The sequence below is a fragment of the Megalopta genalis genome, chromosome 12 (genome assembly GCF_051020955.1).
Source record: "Megalopta genalis isolate 19385.01 chromosome 12, iyMegGena1_principal, whole genome shotgun sequence".
Lineage (NCBI taxonomy): Eukaryota > Metazoa > Arthropoda > Insecta > Hymenoptera > Halictidae > Megalopta > Megalopta genalis.
In genome coordinates, this window is record NC_135024.1 from 9,779,152 (window position 1) to 9,805,698 (window position 26,547).

The 26,547-nt window shown below is 32.9% G+C and overlaps 1 protein-coding gene across 3 annotated transcripts in view; it reads left to right on the top strand.

Moving 5' to 3' along the window:
* The window catches only part of LOC117219088 (uncharacterized), a 327,339-nt gene that overhangs the window by 243,367 nt on the left and 57,425 nt on the right, over window positions 1-26,547 (top strand). For all 3 annotated transcript variants that reach the window (XR_013034608.1, XR_013034609.1, XR_013034612.1), the window contains one exon: window positions 15,250-15,286. The gene's annotated coding sequence lies outside the window, so the exon portion shown is untranslated. The remainder of the gene's footprint in view (window positions 1-15,249; window positions 15,287-26,547) is intronic.

Genomic DNA, 26,547 nt, shown 5'->3' on the forward strand with positions numbered 1-26,547 from the left:
GGAATTTGTTCTTTACGACAGAACCATGTTTGTCGATTCGCTGTTGATTTAATCGACGCGATGCTCGCGAGTAGCAAATAAACAGCAAGGATTCCAGCTTCTTTGAATAACATGCACTTTCATTCATATCCGTTTATACCTGTTCGGGCCAGCGCAGGTGCAGGGAAACGCGGTTAAGCGATAATATAACGTCACAAAGGTTTTGCGTGGTTGTAATAAAATGAAGCGTAATTAGTTTCCCCGAGTTATAAATCAGAAAACCGGTCTTTATTTTCTATTCAAATCATCCGTACGCTTGTGCATACCGGATACACGTACACGAACGGAAATATAATTTCAGCGTAACCAAAAGAACGTACGAACATCTCTGTTTTATTAAAAATATGTAATTATTACGTGTATATTAAAAAAAAGAAACATTATTTACTTTTATGTACTTATTGTGTATACATATAATGAAATATGTTTATTTATAGAAATTATGGAAATCATTATTAGAATTATTGCTATCAAATTACTGCATTTGTATGCATTTAACCAAATTATCGAATTTGTATGCATTTAACCAAATTATCGCATTTGTATGCATTTAACAAAATTACTGCATTTGTATGCATATTGTACTCAAATTATTGCATTTATATGCATCTACTTAAATAGAACAAAATTGTGTAAGATTTTGAACTATTTAACAAAAAAAATAAAAAAATGAAATAAAATTGGTGGTGGTAATTGAACAATGATAACTAGACTGCGAATTTTCGTGCGAAATAAAAATCATTTGCGTCAATCGCAAGAGACAGGAAGTTCTTTTTGTCGATAATAATTTTATTAGATTGAGAACAATACATTGACGTTTTTAACTTCCTTCAATCTTTCTGCTATTTTAAATTGCGACTACTCAATTTTATCGTAAATGCATAAAACGTGCTCATTGATATGCAAAACATGATCATGTTTTAAAAATGTCATGTGACTATTTTAGTTCATGATACACGTATGACGAGTATTGTAATAAATATGAACACTGTACATATATTATAATTATGCTTCTTATGAAATAAATGTTATAATGGTATATAAATTTGACGTTGGGAATTCATACCATTTATGAGATATTTTGTCGTGTAATGGAAAAATATTTTTTAATACGCTTGAATGCAAAAGTCTAAATATCTCGGAACGAAATATATATAATTTACACCATTTTCTAATCACTGACACAATTATACATATATGTACAATATAGCACACTTCATGTGATATTCCATTCATTAGTCGTCCAGTAAATCGCTTAACTGTGTAATTGTTATTTTCATTAATTATTTAATTGCATTATTTCTATTAATTATTTAATTTCATCACTTTCATTAATTATTCAATTTCATTATCTCCATTAATTGATACTAATCTTCAATAATAAATTATTCAATGTCATTATCTCCATTAATTATTTAATTTCACCAAATAAACTGCGATATATATACGTATACGCAGTCCACATTAATTCCTGTGACCTGTAAATAATTTGCGAGAACAATAAAAATTCGTCTTTCTTGGACAACGTAAGCCGAACCATTCCCGTTCGCAGTTCCGTTTACTTAAATAATGGACGCGAAAGCGACAAGCTCCAGAGCCTGTACGCGAAGGATAACAAGAAAGGCGAAACGCGAGGCACGTATAATAGTGCGTTCAGACATTAGGTTACCCGGATACTGGAGAACACGGTAAATTCCATTCTTGATTACCGGTAATGCATGGTTTTATGTTTCCAGTCGCGGCGAAGCGCTACAATGCCACGCATCCAGCGATTAACAAAGCTATCGAGGCTCGCATCTCGATCGGACACGCATCATCTTTATTACTTCTCCGATGCGAGGGGAATCAAGGCCGGGTCTTGTATTCAGGAATTTCGTAGCCCGTCCGGTGGCACCGTCCTCCCCTTCGTTAGAAATCAGTGACAGAGGGTTTAGGCCAAAGGAATCCCGCATAACCCCTATTGTCGTCCGTGAACCCCACGCGAGGGTTGCGCGCCGGGACAAGTGGCATTGTGCGTTTTCGAGGAGCCCACAGTGCACAGGTGTACGAGCCCGCGTAAAGTGCATAATGTAAAACGATGAATAAGGGGGGGCCCGGTGGGGTGTGAAGAGGGTGGTCTGGAAGGAGGGAGAATGACGTTCCCGAACCGTCACTAAGTGCTTTCAAAAGCTCATTTTTTTTTGGACAAAGTTCAATATCTTTCTTTGATTGTTACATCAAGTTGAACACGGTGCAACAGTATGTTTAAATTCTTTAAATTAATTTTATATTAAATTCTTTAAATTTGATCCACGAACTTTCGTCATTTAAAACATTAAGGTGAAAGAGTTAAATGACATACACTTATGTATCTGTGCATGCATTTATTTCTTTTCTTAATTATTTGAATTGCAATGGACACGTAACAATGTATGATTTAATCACAGTTGTTGCACTGTTCTATTCAATACAACCAATTGATGATTGTGACAGAACGGAAGAATTAAAAATCGAATAAACTTCAGAGAAACTCATCGATGCTGTGCATTATTATGTTGAAAGAACTGATCTTTCGAATGTTTCAAACTATGTAGAATTGAAGTAGAAACATACTAATGTCGCGTCACGCGAGATCATGTGAAATCACGTCAAATCGTAGCAATGAAATCCGTCCTCGCGTGACGACATATGAACCAGCGTGACGTGATACTGATCTGTTAATAACAGATTTAAAATAACAGAAATCATCAGGCTCACGCTCCTCGAGTGTCACATGATTTCACGCGACATTCGTGTGTTCTGTATCTTTATAAAGGTCGTTTAGTCTTTTGTTATCTCGTCCTGAACTGAAGTGTCCTATTTTATGACTGCTCTCCCTTACTATTTTATCTTGCTAATATTCGCTCGAAGAACGCGCTTGAAATTAACGCGTTCGCAACCAGCGTCACACATGTGTGACATCCACGATTTTGTATTTCCGGCAAAGAACATCGAATTCATTTTGCGAATATAATTATTGAAAATTGTAATCGCATAGCATGTTTCGAGAATTTATAGCTTCCCTTTGATGACATCTCCATCACATTTTATAAGAGCATATGATGTATTTAATACGATCATTAGAGACTCTCTTATCCAAAGGTTTATTTTTGTAATATTCTAATACCAAAACATTCTATTTAGTCTCTTAAAATTGCATTCAAGTTTTGTACTAGATAATACAATGATTAGATAGTGGAACCAGAATATTATTCTGATTTGGATACCAGAATATTGTAGAAATAAATGTTCGGATAAGGGATTCTCTACGATATAGTTACATACAACTTTTTGAAATTGTTAAAGAAAAAAATCAATTTTATTGTAACATCGGGCAAACACTATTTCGGATGCATTTTAATAATTACGCGCAGTGATAGCGACGATTATTTTTTGAACATCGTGTTGCTAAATACGATTATTCAGATATGATTATTTATAGATAGGGAGCAGCGATTTCTTTTGAATTTCGTCCATCGACGGCCGCATTGTGCGACGAGTCCCCTCTCTCCAGGAAAATTAGGGCCTTTTTAGACGGCAAGACCCCGAGAGGGTCGGCGGGGCCCGATCACCAGGCGAGACGCCGCATTTTTCTTCCCGCCCAGAAATCGCTGATACGTACGAAAAGAAACGAAAGTCCCCCGACCGATTTCTTTTTATTCCACGAAAGGCGTCTCGAGTTTTTGGCCGAGTTCGTGCATTCTCGATCCGTGAGACTCATCTCCGGTTGACTCATTTTCTGCTTGAAAAGGAGGGTCGCTTCTTCTGCGCCGATTCGAACCGGAATCTTCTTATCTGCCGGCCGCTAATTGATCGTAATTTATACCTGCTACTGTTACAGCTTTAAACGGCTCTTAATAAGTCCCGGTTTATTACATTTTAAATAATCGGGCCGTTTCGTTTTCGTTTCCCATTCTTCGTTGACAGATGCCCTTGAAATCGAGAATCGTGTTTGCGATTGGTCGACTATAGATTCTAGACGTTTAGAATCATTTTCTTTTGAAATTGTTGGAATTATATATGGAGAGAGTCTTTCTTAACCAATCAGCTGTTTTTGGCGAGTATACTCGTCACGAAGAAATGACAACATTTCGTGTTACGACAAGCGTATTCGTCATGTGTAACAATTTGCTGTTTAACCCTTTCAGTGCCGAACAACGATACATCGTTGTTGGCTACACTTGAGAGAATATTTTCTTCACATTTTTGATAAATAACAGTTTCATTTCTTGTTTCTTCCTCCTCTTTGATTTTCTAATATTTCCTCAATATTTTTAATAAATAACAGTCTTGTTTCTTGTTTCTTCTTCGTCTTTGGTTTTCTATTTTCTTAATATTCTTCATAAATAACAGTTCCATTTCTTATTTCTTCCAGCTCTTTGATTTTCTATTTCCACAATATTTTTAATAAATAATAGTTTCACTTCTTATTTCTTCTTCCTCTTTGAATTTTCAAATTTATCAGGTTTTACAACATTTTTGTATCTTCTTTCCGAAACTTGAACCAACTACATCAGACAGCTATTTCGCTCAGGTATAAATGACTCTTTTGATCGGCACTGAGAGGGTCAAGTTGTAATTTTAGTGAAATCTAAAATGTATTCGTAAAAGATGTTTTGAATTTTTGAAGGCTGAGATGAAATAAAATGAACAAATACAAAAATATAGATAATTATTATGAAAGAACTGTATACATAGCATCTAGGATATGAGCCCTTTATTTTCAAAGTGGCATAAGTCACTTTACCGTAATGAAAAGTGGTGATTTTTTAATGTTTATACGAAATTATTTATACTGAGAAAACTATCAGTATCCTGAGATAACAAATACAAGTAAATCTTCTCGAAAGTTAGCATCCATATTTTTAAACGTGTTAAAACGCAAACCCTTAAATATATCGACTTAAAAACAAAGTGACTTATGCCACTTTCAAAATAAACAGCTCATATGTAGTATACTCGTCATCGTTTACTTTTATCGACTCATTTCAGGCATACACTTTTCACAGAGATCGCGACAGCAACCTGGTTGAGAAATGATTGAATAAATTCCTTTATTCAAGCTTACATTCCAATAAAAATGGCGAAAAGTCTAAATGAATTCACGCTTGTCATTCTTATAAAGCAATACATGTTAGTCACACTCAGGGATTGATAGCTTTAGTATTCTCTTTTGAATTTGATAGCATGTCAAAGTACTTCGATTTCTATTTTTTATAAGTTGGCAAATAACGTATGTGACAATGGAAATAAAGTTTTGCTTTTAAAGGCTTGCCTCTACGAGGAATTTATTATTAAAAAGAATGTCGTTTACACATATCAGTGAATCAAGCGAATTATTATACATCTGTATGAACGGATAAATAATAGATTTTTATTATGAATTTAAACTGTAATGGATTCTTCTTATAGAAATTTAAGGTAGTTGATTTTAAATACGAAATGATTGTTTCGAACATAATTAGCGGTTTCGTTTAGAGTTTCTAATTATATCTGACGGACCACCTTAAACAAACAAACAGGTATTTCTATTCTACTTGCAAATCGAGACTTTCACAAGATCTTACGAAAATGTTTCCAGAACCTATTTGTAAACGATAATAAAATCGTGATTTCTTAATGTTCGCACTAACAACCGAAGCATCTAAATAAATGAATCGGAAAGAACCATCATCGAATATAACCGTAACGATTCGCTAAAATAAATTTTAGAAAAGAAGACATCAACGGTAGCCGTAAAATCGCTAGCAAATTCAGCTTCAGTTTCTGCAATTCCTGCACAGAATAACAAAATAGGCATAAACATCGTTAACAACATGATAATAAATTCCATTTCTTGATGCGCGGCAACGAAAACGCAGCAGCATGCAACGCATGCGAAATAAAAATTGTAAGAACCAGGAATTAAATAAAATTAACTTGTTCCTTTTAATTATTTTTGATTAGCTACAAATAGTGTAACGATGTTATGAAATTCTTCTCACATCTTCAAATTTCATATTTCGACTACTCGATTTAACCATAAATCCGCGGTCTAATCATGACTATCGTGAAGCGACCAAAGCGTCAAGTGTTCGCGAACCTTATTCGAGTTCAGTGAAACGTAGCTACAATGTTTGCAAACGTCTCGGTTGGAAATAACACGTTCTGGTAGAGCGAAACGCCGTTTAAACTAAAGATGGCCGAATGGATGGATGCGCTTCGCATCTGCCTGACGCGCTGCTCCGGCCGTGAGCAGAGCAGTCAGGAAAAACGAGCAAGTCGATCGTCTCTGATCGACTGCCTGGCAATACTGGACAACGAAAGGGTTTTAGCGAGCGATCGCCAGACAGAATGGTGGTTTTATTTCGACGGAGCCAGTAAACTATTGTAATTCTTCGTTCGAGAAGAAGGCGCGCAATTGGGTCCGCGCTGGACCGGGCCCGTCGCCGGTCGCGCCGCGATTGGTCGGAGCCGGCCGGGAGGGGATCGGGCCCAAGATCTCGGCCACGCCCGCTCGAGCCTCGCTGGAACGCTATTGGCCGACCGCTCGCGTCCTTCTAGGGCCCCCCGCGTTCTTTCCCCTCCCTCCGGCAACCCTTTCTCCCGCCAGATCGCCCCACTCTCGCGCGAGTGACCCCTTCTATTGCTTCTCGCACTTTCCTTTCGATTTGGTTGACTTTGAAACTCGGCGGCCGGGGCTTTGGCCTCGCTTTTGCTTGCTCCACAACCTTTCTCTTTCCGTGCGTTCATCATCATTATCCTGGTCGTCATTATTTTCGTGTCTACGCTCGGCTTGCACCGCCTTGGTGTCACGTGACCGTCGTTATTTTCACCGTAATTACCCGCGCCCCACCAAAAAACCGTTCCCTTGGACTTTCGAGGCATTGATATTTCATCTCGCCGGATCTCATATAGCCGGAGCCCTTCGTTCCGTGGCTCCTCCTCGCAGATCCTACGCGCCGCTCCGCTCGATCGAGACCTTCGACATAATTGCGATCCGCGAAATGTTCACGTATTCGCCTTGTTAATGCCGGGGCGGATCAGGGAAACGGGAACGGCAAATGTCAGTAGAGCGTTCACCTTTTTGGCGTGTTTACAATGCGAAGGGAAACTTGTAGGGATGATTGACGGCTTCGACCGGTTTCCCGCGGGACGTTCATTATGTTTTCGTGTTTTCTTCTTTCGATTGTTCACAGTTTGTAGGCGGTTCTGAGAGAAATCATCGAATAAGTTTACTTGTTCGTTTACGTATTGTAATCGATGTTACATCAGAATCTAGATTGTTCATAGTTTTTTGTGGAATTTTAGTGGAACGACCAGGTTTTACTTTTCTATTTATATCTATTGTTAGCATATCGGTACATAATTCATTGTTACTTCCTAACACAGAGTTCGAAACGGTTTTAACTCTGGAACGACACCCTTCTATTTTTTGACATAAGTCACATTGCGGGGTTGCGAGCGATTTAAAATAGAATCATAATAATTAAAATATTATTTCTTATTTTTGAACGTAATGAAATATATATATATATATATATATATATATATATATATATATATATATATATATTATATATATATATTTTTTATATATATTTTATATATATAATTATTATTATTATTATTATATGTTATATACATTAAATATATTACAATCTTTTTATGTAATATCTATATTATGTGTTATATAATATTTAGTATTTACTTTCACGTTTACAAACAAAATAAAAATTTTCTGGTATCACCGGTAAGTCCAGAGAATCGTTCTATAATTGAAATGATTGTCTAAATGATAACCTAAACAATAATAGTTTTAAATAAAACAGTTATCAAGAACCTTTTATTCTGCACAGTTGTTACCCAAATACCAATTCCATATTAGTTTCAAATTAGTTTTGAAAATTCTTATTTAGTTTCTACATTAACTCTACGTCTCGGTGTAACTTTGACGTCACATACCGATTTATTATATCTTTTATTCAAATCTAATTTTTAGCAACATCAGAAGTATCTCGGTCTGTTGTTTCTTCTTCATAATCGAGAATATTATAGGCATCGTAATTTTCAATTTTTACTTCTCACATCAGAGAAAATTCAATCTCTATAAATTTATTAATTCATATGCAAAGATTGGCATCTCTCCTGATTTCGTGTTACACAAAACTTTTTGCACACGTATGAAAAATTTGGACTGTAAACGGTTAAAATTTATTCCAAACTTCTAGCACTCATTTAATGACTCAAATATTACAAATAAATTAATATAATATTAAATTAATTAATATAATATAATATTATAATTAATGTAATATTAAAAATTAAACAAAACATTTCGGGTTAGTTTAAACATACAAACTGCACACAACGCTGTTCAACGAATATTTGTATGTATAATTAATTGTATTGTTCTTATAATTTATTGTTTCAATAACTACAGAGTAAACTAGTTCCATTAATATTCAAACAAAAGTTCACGAAACTTAGACCAGTTCCAAAAAGGAATCGCGTTGCAAAAGCCGCTTCGAATACCTTTTGTCAGGGGTTGTACTTAGGTCAATGCGTGCCAATAAATTGTTTCGGTGCGATCAGCGTCGCCGAAGATAATTGCGTCGGGTCTTCTCAAAGCGAGCGAATTCAGTGGATCACCGGTGATCGCCATTTCCGCGACACCGAGGCGCGTTAAGCCGCATCTGCGGAAACATTTTTCTCGCTCGTCCGGGAGCGGATGGTTTGTACGCGTCGTTCATTTTCCTGTAATGCTCATCCTTTCGTCGCATTTTACTCGGGCACGTAATTGTAACGTCTAATTGCGAAAAAGAAGAAACGGCCAGGCCTTAACACTTCGCTGGCTCCTACAATTAGCTTTTTTATGAACTTTATCGACGACGCCGATCAAATTATGGCTCTTAACGTTCCGTGTATATCATTTGTATCGCGAGGAATTCCGAAAAAATTCGAACGCGTCGCTGGAGATTTACGGCGCTGCGAGCAAGGCGGGGTTTCGATTCACGAAAGAACATCGCCGATAGCTTTGCAGCGCCGAACGTTCGTCGAGTCTGATTTTTGCTTCCTTCGATACCTTTTCGAAGCTCATTTTTACGCTAATGGAACGAGCATATCGAATCTTCTTGCCAACTGTCGATTGCAGAAGAATCGAAACAGTAATTAGCCCTTTCACGCGTAACAAAAAGTTGGAATCGTGATGCAGATTTCTCCGGTGATCTACTAATGATGAAGATTATTTGTTTGTTTTTTTACATCGAAACAAAATCTGCACCTTCCGCCTTCAAAAGCTAGAAATTAAAGTGAATGTAGAGATACGAGAAATATCAAGGTTTAAAATTTCTATTTAAAAATCTGTTGTAATAAGATATTCTGTTTCAAATTTATTGTAATTAAATTTCTATTTAAAAATCTGTTACGATCAACGATTTTATTTAATGTCCACTGTAACTTAAATTTCTATTTCACCACTTAGCTGCGTCGACCTATTTTTAAGATCAATTTTGTATACGTTTTTTTATCGATCACACTGGATGCAGTTTCTTTCGGCAAGTTGTTCTAGAATTATTCTAAAATGTGCGATATTTATGAATATGTTTCACAAGCATTCTAACCAGTATCGTAGGAGAAATATTTTTGTTGTACGATGTAAAATTGCCATTTCCTCGTCCACAGCTAAATCGTTTAAAATCTATTATAATTAAATATTCTATTTAAATTTTATTATAATTTAAATTTCTATTTGCAATTTATTTAGATAAGTAATGATTTTTGCCTTCTACTCACACTGTCACAGTACAGATAAATTTTTATTTAAATAATCATTTAAATGGACAATTACTCGAACAATGTCCTGTACTCTTGGGCTAACACTTTTGCATTTGTATTCTTTTGGCAGTGAACGCACGATCCCTCGGAACAAACTTAACCCGAGAAAGATAACCTACGTCGCAGAGGCGCCTGCGAAGACTGTTGATTTTTGTTAATTTTTCATAGAGGTCTAGTGATTTAAGTTTAAAATTACTTAAAATATAAAAAAATATAATATAAATGCATTTTATTTTTACAATAATGCCAAACCTTTAAAATGACTAGATTAACTTAAATAAATATCCATTGTTAGTATAAAATTGACGCCTTAGAAAAGCATGCGCCTCTGAAGCGTATGGTTATCTTTTACGTACGTTGTCATATGGTTATCTTTCTAGGGTTAAAGTAAACAAGAATTACGAAGTGTAAGAGGATACAAAATATATTTCGAGGCCGACCACGAAAATTGCAGTAGCAGGCAGAGGGTTTAAGATGCTGTGTGTACTTAAAATCTTTGAGCTGGTAGGATCGCTTGTTCCCTTTGGTCCGGTGCTGCCGTGAACGGCGCATACCCGCTTCTCCAGAGGCAGTGCTCCTCTTCCTTTTTCCCTTTTATTCGTGCAAATTCACCTCGCGGCGACCGTTGCACGAGTCGTTGCGCCCATAAATTTTTAAAACGAAAACATCGTACCCCACGAGTAACACGCGCCTCGGGAATTATTGCGCAGCTTGAAACGTGCTGCTGCTAATTTTCCCCATCCCCCCACCCACTGCCAATCGCTTTTTTCAGGGTTTCCTTTTTCTTTTTTTTAGGCGTATTCTTTATTCTCGTTTCGTCCCGTTGTCCTCGCTCCTGGCGGAATACGCGAGCGTATTCCGGTTGTTTCTGCCGGGCGGCCGAAACCTTCGTTAAATTTTTTATGGGGCGAGCCGTTGCATTTACGCGTGCCCCGTGGCCCCATGCCACAGGTGAAAGCGACTTCTCTCCCAAAGATCCATCCCACCGTTGCCCGAGACTCCCCTAATCGATCGAACGAATCACGCCGACAAGTGGAAACCCATTGATCACTGCACGGTGGTCCGGGCTAATCGAGAAACTTCATCCTACTTTTCTGGGACCTGCTACAATAACGCTATTTTCATCGAGGGGAGGGCGAAAGTCGCCGTTTGAAATTTTAATTGACTACCGTTTCCCGCCGAAGCAATCGACAGACGGGATTTGAAATTTTTATTTAATATTATTCTCATCGATGTAGTTAAAAGACACCTTTTAAAGAGTTGAAAATTGTAATCGAACATTCTCCTTTTATCAAAACGGTCGGAGCACATCTTTTGAAATTTTAATCGAACACTATTTTGTACCGAAGTAGTCAAAAGATATTTTTAAAAATTTTCATATAACATTATATAAAAAAACAATGCTATTTCTATCAATGTAGTCAATAGACACATTTAGAAATTTTAATCCAATAATATTTCGATCTAGATAGAGAAAAGTCACGTTTTAAAATTTTAATTTAACACTATTTTTACCAAAGTAACCAATGAAATTTTAATCTAACATTATTATTACCAAAATAGAAGAAATACACCTATTAAAAATTTTAATTCAGAATTATATTTACAGTAGGAAGGACTTTTATTAAACGTTTTTTAAGTAATATAAAATTCTAGAAAATTTTTATACGGAGAATGAAAAACTTATTTTTAGTATAAAGATAAATCATATAAATTTAAGTTATAATAATATCTTTAATAACAGTAGACTGGTAAAAATTTACTGTACGTATCGGAATTTTGTAGAAGATTTTTCAATCAGTAAAGAAAGTAAAGTGTACCATGAAATACGTGAAATTATTGTACAAGTCAGAAATTAATTAACACTTTATTTTGGAATAGAGAAAAGATATAATGTGAAAAACGTAACGTGCTCGTTACAGAAAAGTAGAAGTATCTTATATTGTTTTCTAAAATGGCAGAACATGAGAAGTCTTATAGCTCACAGTAAACAAAAATGAAAAGAATTCACACAATTTTATGCTGCAGTGAATACAATATTTTACTTATGGTATAATTTTGTATTAATAATTTTCTGCTTACGTGTTCAACATTTTCTATATTTTATTTATTTAAACTTTACCAACTGAAATTGAAATTGAAATTCCTTCCATCAACGGTTAATTCCTACCGAACCACCCTATACATATAATAGTTACAATTTAATCGTGTATTTAATCAAAATAGAATTATCGTTAATTGGCTCGCAAGATGCTTAAATCACCTAAACTATTACGCTGAGAAATAACATTGTTCAATAGCCGTAATTAAATACAAAATTACGATTTTATAAAATACAAGATGGATGTATCGAAGCATTTGCATTCGACAAATTTGTGCAAGTTCGCGTCGTAAACTCGAACCGGAGATAATACAAGGTCCGTGGTCATTTTGAAAATATACATATACAGCCGAAAATTACGGGTAGCTGAGATCATTTGGAGTAACTTTTTCCTTTGCGAAAATGCAATCTGCGGCTTTGTTTACGAGTTATTAACGAAAAACACTGACCAATGAGAGGTGACGGCGCGAAGTTCGAGAGCCCGCAGCACGAGGCTTCGACAGATGGTCGGGACGGACTCGAGCCGCGTTCGAAGTATTGAACAAATCACGAAGCGAGAACTTTCCGGATTCTTTTTTTACTACGTAACAGAGATATTTTTAAGAAAAACGCTGTTCATCTTTACTTTAGAACGTCTGAAGAATATTTACTAATTTTTCGGACCCGAAATAGTAAGTAATTTAATCGTGACGGCCGTTTTAATTTTCTAGTGTGCATGACACCTTGTGTGTAACATATGAAATTTTTAAGCAAGGTGTACAGTGAAGATTAACAAAGTACGTAAATGATATTTTAATTTAAATAATTCCGTGTCCGAACCACAGTTCAACGAATGAGTCGCAAAGCTAATTTAATAAATAATAATCGTGTTAAAGGACGTAAGCGATATGTTTGGTAGAGAAATATGAAGAATATTATCAATAACCTTGACATAACCTTGAACATGACCTTGAACATAACCTTGATATTAACCTTCATATTTCTCTAACAAACATATCCCGTATGTCCTTTAACACGATTATTATTTATTAAATTAGCTTTGCGAATCATTCGTTGAACTGTGCTCGGACACGGAATTATTGACCTTGACATAACCTTCACATAACCTTGACATGACCTTGACATAACCTTGATATAACCTTGATATGTCAAGGTTATGTGAAGGTCATGTCAAGGTTATGTCAATTTTTGAGATATATCAAAGTTATTGATAATATTCTTCATATTTCTCTAACAAACATATATCCCTTTCGTCCTTTAACACGGTTATTATTTATTAAATTAGCTTTGCGAATCATTCGTTGCACTGTGTTCGGACACGGAATTATTTACGTACTTTGTTAATCTTCACTGTACACCTTGCTTAAAAATTTCATATGTTACACACAAGGTGTCATGCACACTAGAAAATTAAAACGGCCGCCACGGTTAAATTACTTACTATTTCGGGTCCGAAAAATTAGTAAATATTCTTCAGACGTTCTAAAGTAAAGGTGAACAGCGTTTTTCTTAAAAATATCACTGTTACGTAGTAAAAAAAAAATCCCGAAAGTTCTCACTTCGTGATTTGTTCAATACTTCGAACGCGACTCGAGTCCGTCCCGATCGTCTGTCAAAGCCTCGTGCTGCGGACTCTCGAACTTCGCGCCGTCACCTCTCATTGGTCAGTGTTTTCCGTTAATAACTCGTAAACAAAGCCGCAGATTGCATTTTCGCAAAGGAAAAAGTTACTTCTAATGACCTCAGCTACCCCTCATTTTCGGCTGTTAAAATAATTGTGGACATATATATGTAATTATATGCATATATATATAGTATATATATAATTGTGTCATATATATGAGCCGTTTATTTTGAAAGTGGCATAAATCTCTTTACCGTAATGAAAAGTGGTGATATTTTAATGTTTACACGAAATTATTTATACTGAGAAAACTATCAGTATCCTGAGATAACAAATACAAGTAAATCTTCTCGAAAGTTAGCGTCCATATTTTTAAACGTGTTAAAACGCAAATCCTTAAATACATCGACTTAAAAACAAAGTGACTTATGCCACCTTCAAAATAAACGGCTCACATAGTAACAGTTGAATGTAGCACCGTGGTTACGCGAAACGCGATCTTAAAGGCCAGGATGATAACATCGGTGTCATTAATTCGGAGTCGATAACAGAAAGATTTAAGGCTAAATGTAATTGAACCGTTCCGACAAAATACATTCTGTTAGCGGATGCACAGTTAGCTTTAATACGAACCCATAAACGGTTCGACGTATTGATTGCCGAGGAATTGTTGTCCGGCATTTTTTACCTCGAGGGACTTCGTTAGTTTCGCGTGTTGCGCTTAATGCGCCCATTAAAGTGTTTCGTACGTCGCATCCGAGATCGCGTGTAATTCAAAGGGATGCAATTTCTTTAAACGCGCCGAAGCCCACCGCGGGACGTAAAGAAATCTGGGGTACAGGGTGCCGGGCAATTTTTCGCGCAACGAAAAGGACGAAATTTATTACGTAAAGACCGAACGAGAACAAAAGAAACGTTACACGGCACGCAGAGCTTCGCGTTTTCGGACCAAGGTTTTTTTTTCGGAATTTTTATTCGTCGCTAGATTGCGAACCTTCGAGCATTCATGGTACGAAGATATTCCGACAGAGAGCAGTTGTATTCTTGCGGCATGATCGCTGATACAAGGTCTAATAGCATGATCGTGCGGTAAATTATTTCAAACTGTACAGCCAACTTCGATGACTTAAATCATCTTGGTTTAGTTGCTGTTCACGAAATTTCTCGTGTTTCGTTGATTCGTGGCATTGGAAACTTCATTCGTGGATGGAAATAATATCTGTATTTTTGTTAAATACGCTATTCAATTATAATAATTATATTATTAAAATTCAGATTATAAATCTTATATTACTATATTACTATATTACTATATTAGTGAAAATAACACGGTGTTATTGTCAAATAAATTAACGATCCAAATATGTACTTTAAATTTATTTAAAAAATAATGCTATGTGACTTCTATATCTAGTCATCAAATTATAATTAATATATTATATTATATTATATATTATATTATTATTATTATTATATATATATATATTATTATTATTATATATATATTATTATAATATATATGTATTATTATTATATTATATTATATTATATATTTAATATATTATAATTAAATACAAACTTTCCTTATTTCTGTATTTATCAGAGAATCTGGTAATATAATTTTAATAATGGGAATATATTTTTTGTTTAGGGAGTATGCTGCATTCTTATACGTGCTGCCACTAGAGGTAAGTAAAGAAATATTCTTGTCATAGTTAATACATATTTACTATTGTTAATAGTTTTATATTACGTTTATACACATTTATTAGCAGTTTCGACAGTTATATACTGTCGAAATTTTCTATTTAACAGAAAGTACACGACATGAAATAATTGAAATTATTAGCTAGACATTTATTGCACAAGTATTATGGCTTAAATGACTTTAATATTAATCACATTTCCATTACATTATCCTAACTGTATACTACATACATTTAATGTAAATCTGTCGAAACAGAACAATAATGTCTGTAAAGAAAAGAATTCGTATTTTATTTATAATTAGATTGCCTATTTCATGCATCTACGACAAAACTAGGTTAAATACAAAAAAAATTATTAAAAGAGTGTAGAGATATTGTTACATTATTTTCAACTTATTACAACCATAAAAAGAAAGAAAGACATTTTTATCTGACTGATTCACGATTCATTTAAACAATTTTCATTTTACACGAAGATCCCTCGTCTAATTATAATTATTACATACATTCTGTGAAATATGGATCAGATTTTGAATCATTAAATAATTGTCATGATTAAACTCCTTCGACACTCGGACGACGGAGTTTGGGTCCAATTAGACCCATAGCATAAATATTGTTATTCGTCTATCTAGTTTCTGACAATTAATTATAATTTCCACATGCTTCATTAACGTTTATAGAAAAACTAACGTGTGTGCAAGTAGTAGCTTAACAAATATGTCGAACAAAATTGATAATAATAATAGTAATATATATATGTATATATAATTGATATATAATAAAATAATATATATAATTAATATATATTATAATAATATATATAATTTTATTATAATAATATATTATAATAATATATTATAATATATTATAATTTTATTATAATAATATATATAATTGATAATAATAATACAAAATTGATAATTCTCGGTTAAATTAAAACGATTCACCGTTCGAGCATTAATTACAATATTCTGGCGTTCCATTATCTAATGATTGTATTATTGAGATACATCATCGCCTAGCAAAAGACTTGAATAAAATCTCTGCTGTATTCGAACCGTTGGTAATGAAAAAAATTGTTAACTTAAGTCGATCGAACTATTCAGCTATTTCAAGTAAGCAGCTATTGAAATAAAAGAAAAATCGTATGTTTAGCAAACATGGAAATAAATAATTTTTGAACATTCGGCGGCTTACAGACCATCCTTGCCCAATGAAATGCCAAACGAAACTCGACGCCGCCGTTTCCCGGAATCGCGCTTTCGAAGTTTCCGCGTGTGAACTGTCTAAAAAACGATTCGGTATTACGAAATTAATGGGATTATACCTTTGAACCGTCGTAAACGTCGAAATTTGACGGAAGACTGGAATCTTTATGTTTCGCACGGCGTCATCTTAAATGGCCCGAATTCATTAAAGAACCCTTAATCTCGCCAATGACGGAGACGTTCGCAGATGTTCGTTATCACAGAGCTTAAACGTTCGCCGAAAATTGGCGGTACTTTTCTTGAATATCAAGCAGCGGACACTGGACACCGGCTTGCTTGTTCCGCCGTGCTCCGCGACTATCCATTGGAAATATGTAAATGTCGAATTAATGCGCGCTAAAATGATTTATCCGACCTTCAATTAGCGGTGCGCTGACAATGCGGGCGCGCACCGTTCGTCTCGCGGGACACGCATAATACGACATTGTCGCGCGTTTCTGTTTTGTTTTTCGTGGCTTTTTTTTCTTGTTCTTTTGCCTCCTCGACGGCACACTGCCGCGTATCCTGACGATTTTTCTCGGATCGCGCGCACCTGTTTGCAGTCGGAACGCATTCCTAATTATTCACGGAGTCCGAGCAACATCTTTGCAAGAGAATCGACCGAATGCGACACGCGCTCGCAGATGTAATTTGAAAACTGGTTTCGCTTTGTTCCTGGCAGATCATTTTCGGCTTCGATTACGTGTCAAGGACTAAACGGTTGTAATTGCTCGACGGATCGTTCGAGTCTTCTGTGCAAGCGGAATGCGTTGCTTTCATTCTTCGCGAAACTCGGCCATTTTTCCGAGTTCTCTGCCGTCTCGTGTTCCCCTAAATTGAATCTAATTGAGAAGTAAAGTATCTAATTGAGAAGTAAAGTGTCTAATTTAGAAATTTTTATAGGCAAGAATTGACAGCCGATTTTTTGTCGTATCGGAAACAGTAAACCGTGAACATTTAACAGTTAACAGCAAACCTTCCGTGCGTTTTCGAGCGTAATTAATGTTACATTTATCGAATAAGATATGTTCAATATTTTTATCCTTTTATAAAATATAAATATAAATATTTCATCGGCGAGGCGCCGCTAAGAAAACATGGTGGAATTAGAAATGGGGATTCCGGTAAGAAAAATCGATATCCGGGAATCGATTCTTGTAAGACATCGATATATCGGAATCGATTATTTCTAAAAAGAATCTAAGACTCGAAAACAAGAATTATTAGGAATAATACCGCAATGTGAGAGAAAAACGCGTGAGATAAAAAGCTTTACAATTATACAGCAAATTACAAGTATATTATTTATACTATACTATTATAGTATATTATTTTACTATACTATTATAGTATATTATTTATACTATACTATTATAGTATATTATTTATACTATACTATTATAGTATATTATTATAGTAGTATAGTAGTATAGTATATTATTTATACTATACCGATACTATTACAAGTATACAGCAAATGGTTAATTACACTGATGAATAAACTATTAAATATTTATAATATCCTAACTTGGCACTAGTAATTGCTTGAAATGAGCTTGTAAACGAACCCATTATAAAATGATTAATATCGCACTTATAACGTGTAAATTAACTATCAAAAATGATTGTATCCTAGACATGTTCGTGTCTCGTATTTAATTTCAGAACTATTTCTGGCCTCGTAGATAGCCTTCGAAATGAATTTAAAAAATACAGGTCACAATTTGTCTCCAAAATCCACGTTCTAAATTGAGCGTCGAAAACTATCACATCCCAGAATCATTGGAAATTCAAATTTGGTTTCAGAACAATTTCCAATCTCGAATTGTCTGCAAAACTAATTTCAAAAATACGTGTCACATGTTCGCCAAAGGATCCATATTTCAACGCTAAATTTACGGAGCACTAGAAGCAGCTGTTTTATATTAGTTCGTAAAATTAACAATAAGACATCCATCGTGATCTTTAACGTTGTTGCAATATCTGCCGTAAGCAACACATGTACTGAACAAATAACTCTGGTTTGGTATCGTCGTAGACGACTCGCTGTTCGAATTCAATACCGAGACATTTTAAAAGAAACGAAATTTATAATAATATATAATATTAGTATTGTATAGTATTATGTATAGTATATAATATTTTAATATTATAGTATTATAATATTATATTATAATATTATATTTTAATATTTCAATATTAGAGTATTATAATATTATATTTTAATATTTTAATATTATAATATTATATTTTAATATTTTAATATTAAAGTATTATAATATTATATTTTACTATTTTAATATTGTAGTATTATAATATAATATTTTAATATTTAATTTAGTATAGTAAATAGCATTATCTGGATAATGCAATACTGACAGATCTCTAAATGGGTAAGGAGAAATATTGAAATATTAAAATATCTATATTTATATAGATCTCTTTTTTTATATTCGTTTTATTTTTCTTTCAATGTACATTAGTACAAAATTTAGTGAAAATAATATTTCATTATTTTTGAAAATCAAATTACCATTGTGATGGTAAAACTTTAAATGCATTCTTCTTTAAACTTCATCATTAATCGTGATCTTTAACGTTGTTGCAATATCTGCCGTAAGCAACACATGTACTGAACAAATAACTCAAATGTTTACAATCCGAACAATCGTGAATTAAAAAGTCCCGCAAACTTAACCCTTTGCGGACGAGAGGCGACAGTCGGTGTTTATGTTACATTTTATTATCTCTAACATCATTCAATGTACTGTTTTATGAGAAAGTCCCTGAAGTGGTGGCGCAAATTATTTTTCCGTGGACTGGAAATTTGTTTAATCAATTCGTACATTCTCTACGAACATGTAAAAAGGCAGAGGAACGAACAGCCAGTTACACATTTGAACTTTCGCAAAATTTTGATCAACAAATTGCGAGGAGATTTTCGTCAACCACGAGATAGATCCTCAAGTTCGATGGCCAACTCTGACGAAATTCGTCTAAACGAAAAACTGCGTGTAATTGTTACCGGCACAAAGAAAGTTTGCAAAGTTTGTTCCAGTCGAAACAAACCAGAGGGAAGACATGAGACAACCTATTTCTACGATACATGTCCAGATAAACCAAGAATGCATCTTGGTCAATGTTTCATAAACTATCACACCAAACGAAACTACAAATCATAATTTTTGTAAAATTATATTCATAAAAGTGTGAATATAGATAAACTATCGAAATATAACGTTTTGTAAGATAATTTACATGTAAGATCACTTTATTGTACCATACAAGACACTCGACATATTTGCGAAAATCACCTCGTCCTGCTACCTGACTCTGCCGAAAAAGCCGTCGTCCGCTAAGGGTTAATGATAAATTCCGTATCGGACATAAGCACGCCCCGAAAACTTTTGTACCTCGTATTTGGTTTCCGAGTAATTTTCGATCTCGCGTTAACATCGGAATGAAATTAAAAAAACGCCTGGTCGCCCGAAAGTCTCCTTATAAGAACGACGAAATTGTAAATCGAGTAGCGTTCCACGCAACCGGTCTAATTTCCATCATTGTGTACACGTAATTATCCGTTGACCCGTTTTCGCAGCCAATTATTTTCACCCGTAAACGCAGGATACGAGATGAATTGTCCGCCGATGGTGGACGGCTGCGAAATAAGCGTATTACCGCGTCACACGCTATTATCGGGCGCGTCAGCAAACGATGAAAAGGATTACTCGCCGGCGGCGCCGATTTAACGTGTGTCACCTGCGGGAGTAAACTTCCGACCGAGCCAATTTCCGGTGCGCGTTGTAACACGCGCGCTGATTCTTTTGTTGCTCGATCACGGAACGCCGGGGATCGCGCGTCGAAAACGCGTTCCCGCAGCCGTGCCGCGTCGTCCTCGTAATGATTTTTAAACTGGAACACAATCTTGCGAACGTTTGTTGTGAACGACTGAAATCACAGTGTCGGTTGAATAATTCGCGACACACGGTTGTTCGCTGAAATATTCGGACCCTTTTTAACGAGGGGATAATTTTGTAATCGTTGGACCGAATAATTTGATTTCTGTTTTTAGATATCTTGATCTTAGATGTCTGAACAAATTTTTGCGAAAGTTTCAGTCGATTGGGACGATAAAGAAAAGTAGAAATGTTGAAAAGAATAACTTTTTTATGTGACACTATGTAACGGAGAATTTAAACAATGAGTTTTCTAGATCTCGGCGAGTTTCATGAATCCTGAACATTTGTTTGTAATCGATCAACGTTAAATTAAATCGATTAACGCTACTATCATTGATATATAAATATAAGTATATATTTATATTTATATTTATATATCACTGAATATAAATATATATTTATATATGATTGAATAAAAATATATATCTATATTTATATATGATTGAATACAAATATATATTTATATTTATATATCATCGAATAAAAATATATATTTATATTTATATATCACTGAATATAAATATATATTTATATTTATATATGATTGAATAAAAATATATATCTATATTTATATATGATTGAATATAAATATATATCTATATTTATATATGATTGAATATAAATATATATTTATATTTATATATCATTGAATATAAATATATTATATATCTATATTTATATATCATTGAATAAAAATATATATTTATATTTATATATCATTGAATAAAAATATATATTTATATTTATATATCATTGAATAAAAATATATATTTATATTTATATATCACTGAATAAAAATATATATTTATATTTATATATCATTGAATATAAATATATATTTATATTTATATATCATTGAATAAAAATATATATCTATATTTATATATCATTGAATAAAAATATATATTTATATTTATATATCATTGAATATAAATATTTAATTGGACGTGAAATGTGGAGCGGTCATTCCTCGTGTATAAATTAATTTGCACAGAGAAACGTCACTAATTGACAGCGTTGAATTTGGAAAGAATGCACGTAATTTATTGTCATAGAAATTATGTAATCGATCGAAATTATTAGAATTCATATTTGGTTATGGGAATAATAATTGCGCTGTTCTCTATTTAACTTTTAATTCATATATTTTAGTAACCGAGGAAGATATAAAATATGTTTTTGAAAGAGAAATTCTCCGATGAGAAATTCGATGACTTTCTGTTATAATTTTTGAACTATTAGAGATATTGCAATGAAATTTAGTAATAGTCATTCTTAGCTATAGGCACTAAAATATTTGTTGCATTTGTCAAACAGTAATTATGATTTATTTTGCTATAGGTTTCCAAATTAATTTTTTATCGTAAATATCGATTTACAGTGTACAATATTTTTGTCTTTAGGCCTCGGCGCTAATGTTCGCGTCATATTAATCAACAGATAATCAATTTCAATTGCTCGTTCCCATTTATCTCTATCATTTCTGGTATTGTTTTCCTCGTATCGTATAATGCACAAATAGTGCTCGCTTCATAATTAGCGAAAAACGTTAACCGGTCCTTTATATTTAGTTACAGCAACAATAATTGCACTTTTCACTAATGAACTTTTAATTAACACTTTTTATTAACCGAGGAAGTCGCAAAATATGTTTTCTCCTTATGAGATGTCTGCGCTAACTAACTCGATTAAAACTCCATTAAACAAGACACCGGTTGGAGAAGACAGGTGGTAAATAAGGTGGTAAATAAGGTGGTAAATAATCCATCTACTTGCCGGATTGATTTTTCTGTTCGATCTGTCTGTTGCAATTCAACTGGAATAATTGTGAACAGCATTTTCTATGAATATTCAATGAATATACAAATGTACTGATATGTTACAGGATTGTATGCATTTATGATAAAATGGGCAGATTAAATTCGAAACAGTGAAATTTTTTGAAGAATTTATAGATATCGTTGCGTTATTTTGCACTTATTAAAATGATTCAGAAAGTAAGTACAACGCATATCGAACTCTTGTATGTCGCAATGAATGCAGACAACTTTCATTTTGCATAAAAATCCGCGATGTACACTCATTGTAGTACATGTTATATGTATACAAGGGGCTTGATCTAATTTATCTAAGTATCTAAAATATCTCACTTGATTTTATGATAGAAAAAAATGTCAGAGCAAGACACTGTTTGGTTTGGGTGGGAGGGGAGAGGAGAGCAAATATTATGGCGGACAAAAAAAATTGTTCGTGGTTATATCTTTCGAGATTTTATGGTCATCGAAGTTTTTTCAGTGGCTTGATTTATTTGTATCATCGCTGTATGATAATCGAGATCACGACGATGTTTTTTTTCGTGTCTACATGTCATATACGTATTACATATATGTATTTATTATTTTTATTTTATTTAATTTTATTTATTTAATTTATTATTTATTGTTGTGCATAAACCTCCGCAGTCTAGTCATCAACTGGGCTGAGGAAAAATACATTTTTGAAATAGTAAATGAAGATGGCGAATATTTGTATCTTTTCACGTAATGCAGAATGGCAAATAAACGTTTTTTGTAATAGTAATTATATTTGAATATTACGTATCAATTATAGTTAAAAGTGCTATTTCCATATGTAATTACTGTTTCAAGGAAAGTTTGTTTGCCAAATTCTGTATTACATCGATAAGTATCAATTTATTGAAAATTGAAAAATCGCACGGAGTCTTCTTGGATCTACTGCAATTCTTATGGCAGCTCCAATGTAATGGATACACAGAAAAGGGAAGCGAATCAATACTCGCGTTGGCATCTATTCCTCGTCGTCACCATACTTTCCTGCTCCGACGTCGCGTCAGTTGTGGCTTACCGACGACGCGACGGCATGCTCCGAAAGCTCGGAAGCTTCCTCGAGACATTACAGAGACAGATACTTTATCTTTGACAGGGTGCGAAGGGATTGCAAACCACTCCCTCTAACACCGTTTCTACATTTTCAATCTTTGATCTTTTAAATTTCTATTCTTTGATCTAATCTTATTTTCTACTTATCTAAATTTGTATTTCTTTTATACGTATATTTTTAATCATTTCAGTAGAAACTTAAATATCGTGTGTGTCTTATAAACCTACAAGTTATTGCATAACTATAGTTATAACTATAATATATATTATAATTATTATATATATAATATTATAATTACTATATATATAATATTATAATTATTATATATATAATATTATAAGTATTATATATATATATTATATTACAATTATTATATATATTATATTATAATTACTATATATATAATATTATAATTATTATATATATAATATTATAATTATTATATATATTATATTACAATTATTATATATATTATATTGTAATATTATATATATATATATATTATTAATTGAGATCTGGCTCTATCTTTCTTTGATCTGTCCATATACAGGGTGTTCGGAAAATCGTGGTGCAACCGGCCAGTGGATGATTCTACGTGCAAAAATATAAGTCGAAGAAAAGGATGTGACATATTTTTTTGCATTTGAGGCTCTGTGTTTTCTAGAAAAAATAGATCGAGAAAATAATACTATTGAATAGAAATCAAGTGGCGCGTCTGGTCATGACATGCCAATTCTACTTCCCGCCATGCTACGAGCCACGCGTATTCTGTGAAAATGTGAAATAATAATGAGATCATAAGAAATAACGAAATAATTATATCGATAGCTTTCGATAAGCATTTATTGTTGTTGCCCATATCTAAAGAGATTAAGAAATTGTTAATTGTTAATTGACAATCTAAAGAATATTCTGCTTGTTAGCCGCAGGGCTGGCTCACCAACTAGTCCTTGAGACATTCGGTGGAAGTGACTGATCTAACGTTATGCGACCCTGATAGAATAGAGAAGGTGGAAAGCTCCACTAACTTTTGAAATGGTCGTTTACGCGTTGCGACACATGTACAGGCGGTGCAGTGAATCGTTTGCCACGCGATTTCGGCTGGCTTCAATAGCTGAACGAAAATAGGTATCAGGCAAAAGTTTGTTGGTATCGTCGTAGACGACTCGCTGTTCGAATTCAATACCGAGACATTTTAAAAGAAACGAAATTTATAATAATATATAATATTAGTATTGTATAGTATTATGTATAGTATATAATATTTTAATATTATAGTATTATAATATTATATTATAATATTTCAATATTATAGTATTATAATATTATATTATAATATTATATTTTAATATTTCAATATTATAGTATTATAATATTATATTTTAATATTTTAATATTATAGCATTATAATATAATATTTTAATATTTTAATATTATAGTATTATAATATTATATTATAATATTATATTTTAATATTTCAATATTATAGTATTATAATATTATATTATAATATTATATTTTAATATTTCAATATTAGAGTATTATAATATTATATTATAATATTATATTATAATATTATATTTTAATATTTTAATATTTTAATATTATAGTATTATAATATTATATTATAATATTATATTTTAATATTTCAATATTATAGTATTATAATATTATATTATAATATTATATTTTAATATTTCAATATTAGAGTATTATAATATTATATTATAATATTATATTTTAATATTTCAATATTATAGTATTATAATATTATATTATAATATTATATTTTAATATTTCAATATTATAGTATTATAATATTATATTATAATATTATATTTTAATATTTTAATATTATAGCATTATAATATAATATTTTAATATTTTAATATTATAGTATTATAATATTATATTTTAATATTTTAATATTAAAGTATTATAATATTATATTTTACTATTTTAATATTATAGTATTATAATATAATATTTTAATATTTAATTATATAGTATAGTAAATAGCATTATCTGGATAATGCAATACTGACAGATCTCTAAATGGGTAAGGAGAAATATTGAAATATTAAAATATCTATATTTATATAGATCTCTTTTTTTATATTCGTTTTATTTTTCTTTCAATGTACATTAGTACAAAATTTAGTGAAAATAATATTTCATTATTTTTGAAAATCAAATTACCATTGTGATGGTAAAACTTTAAATGCATTCTTCTTTAAACTTCATCATTAACACGTATCTCAGTATCGAATTTAGAGCAGCGAACTGTTTGCTGCAATTAAGAGCATTCGAAAGTATCGTTTCTCTATAAAGAGATTTGAGTTATATTATATTTTTTAAACAACACACCAGAAAGTTTTCTTTTTCTTTCTGGAAACTACGTAATGCGATCGGTTTAGTACGACGATTTGATATATTGTATGAATGATTTCGTTCGAATATAATTCGATTTATGTTTGAGATACTATAATCTGTAAATCGGTTTTCTAACAATAGGCGCTGATTCTGCGTAAAAAATAAAAATAAGTCATAAATATAGAATAATTTTTTTTCGTTCGAGGCTCCGTTTTCGAGAAAAAATTCGTTGAAAAAATGATACCGTTGAATAGGAATCAAGTGGCGCGTCTGCTCATGACATACCAATTCTACTTCTCGTCTTACTACTAGCTTCGCGAACCTGACGCATCTTTCTACTCAGTTTTCTTGAAAACAAAGCCTTAAATGATAAAATGTTATTATTGTTTTTCGACACATTTTTTGACGCAGAATCAGCCCCTACCCCAGTCTGGCCGATATGACAGGAAACTTTTAATTTCCCCTGTACCAGACGGATTAAAACTGTTCAATTTTATTAATGAAACGAACGCACAAATATATATAACAGAGAAAAATTTAAACTTTGCTCTCGCTGCTTTCTCACACGTGCTTAACTCTTACTTTTTACCATTCTGTTCTGATCAGATCCGATACTAACCACCTTCCCTCATGCCTCTCTCTCTCTCTCTCTCTCTCTCTCTCTCTCTTCCGCTCTCTAGTATCACGCATTCACAGCATTCTTTACAGCAGAATGGAATTACAGTCAATTCTGTTGAAATTAGTAATTGTTTATTTG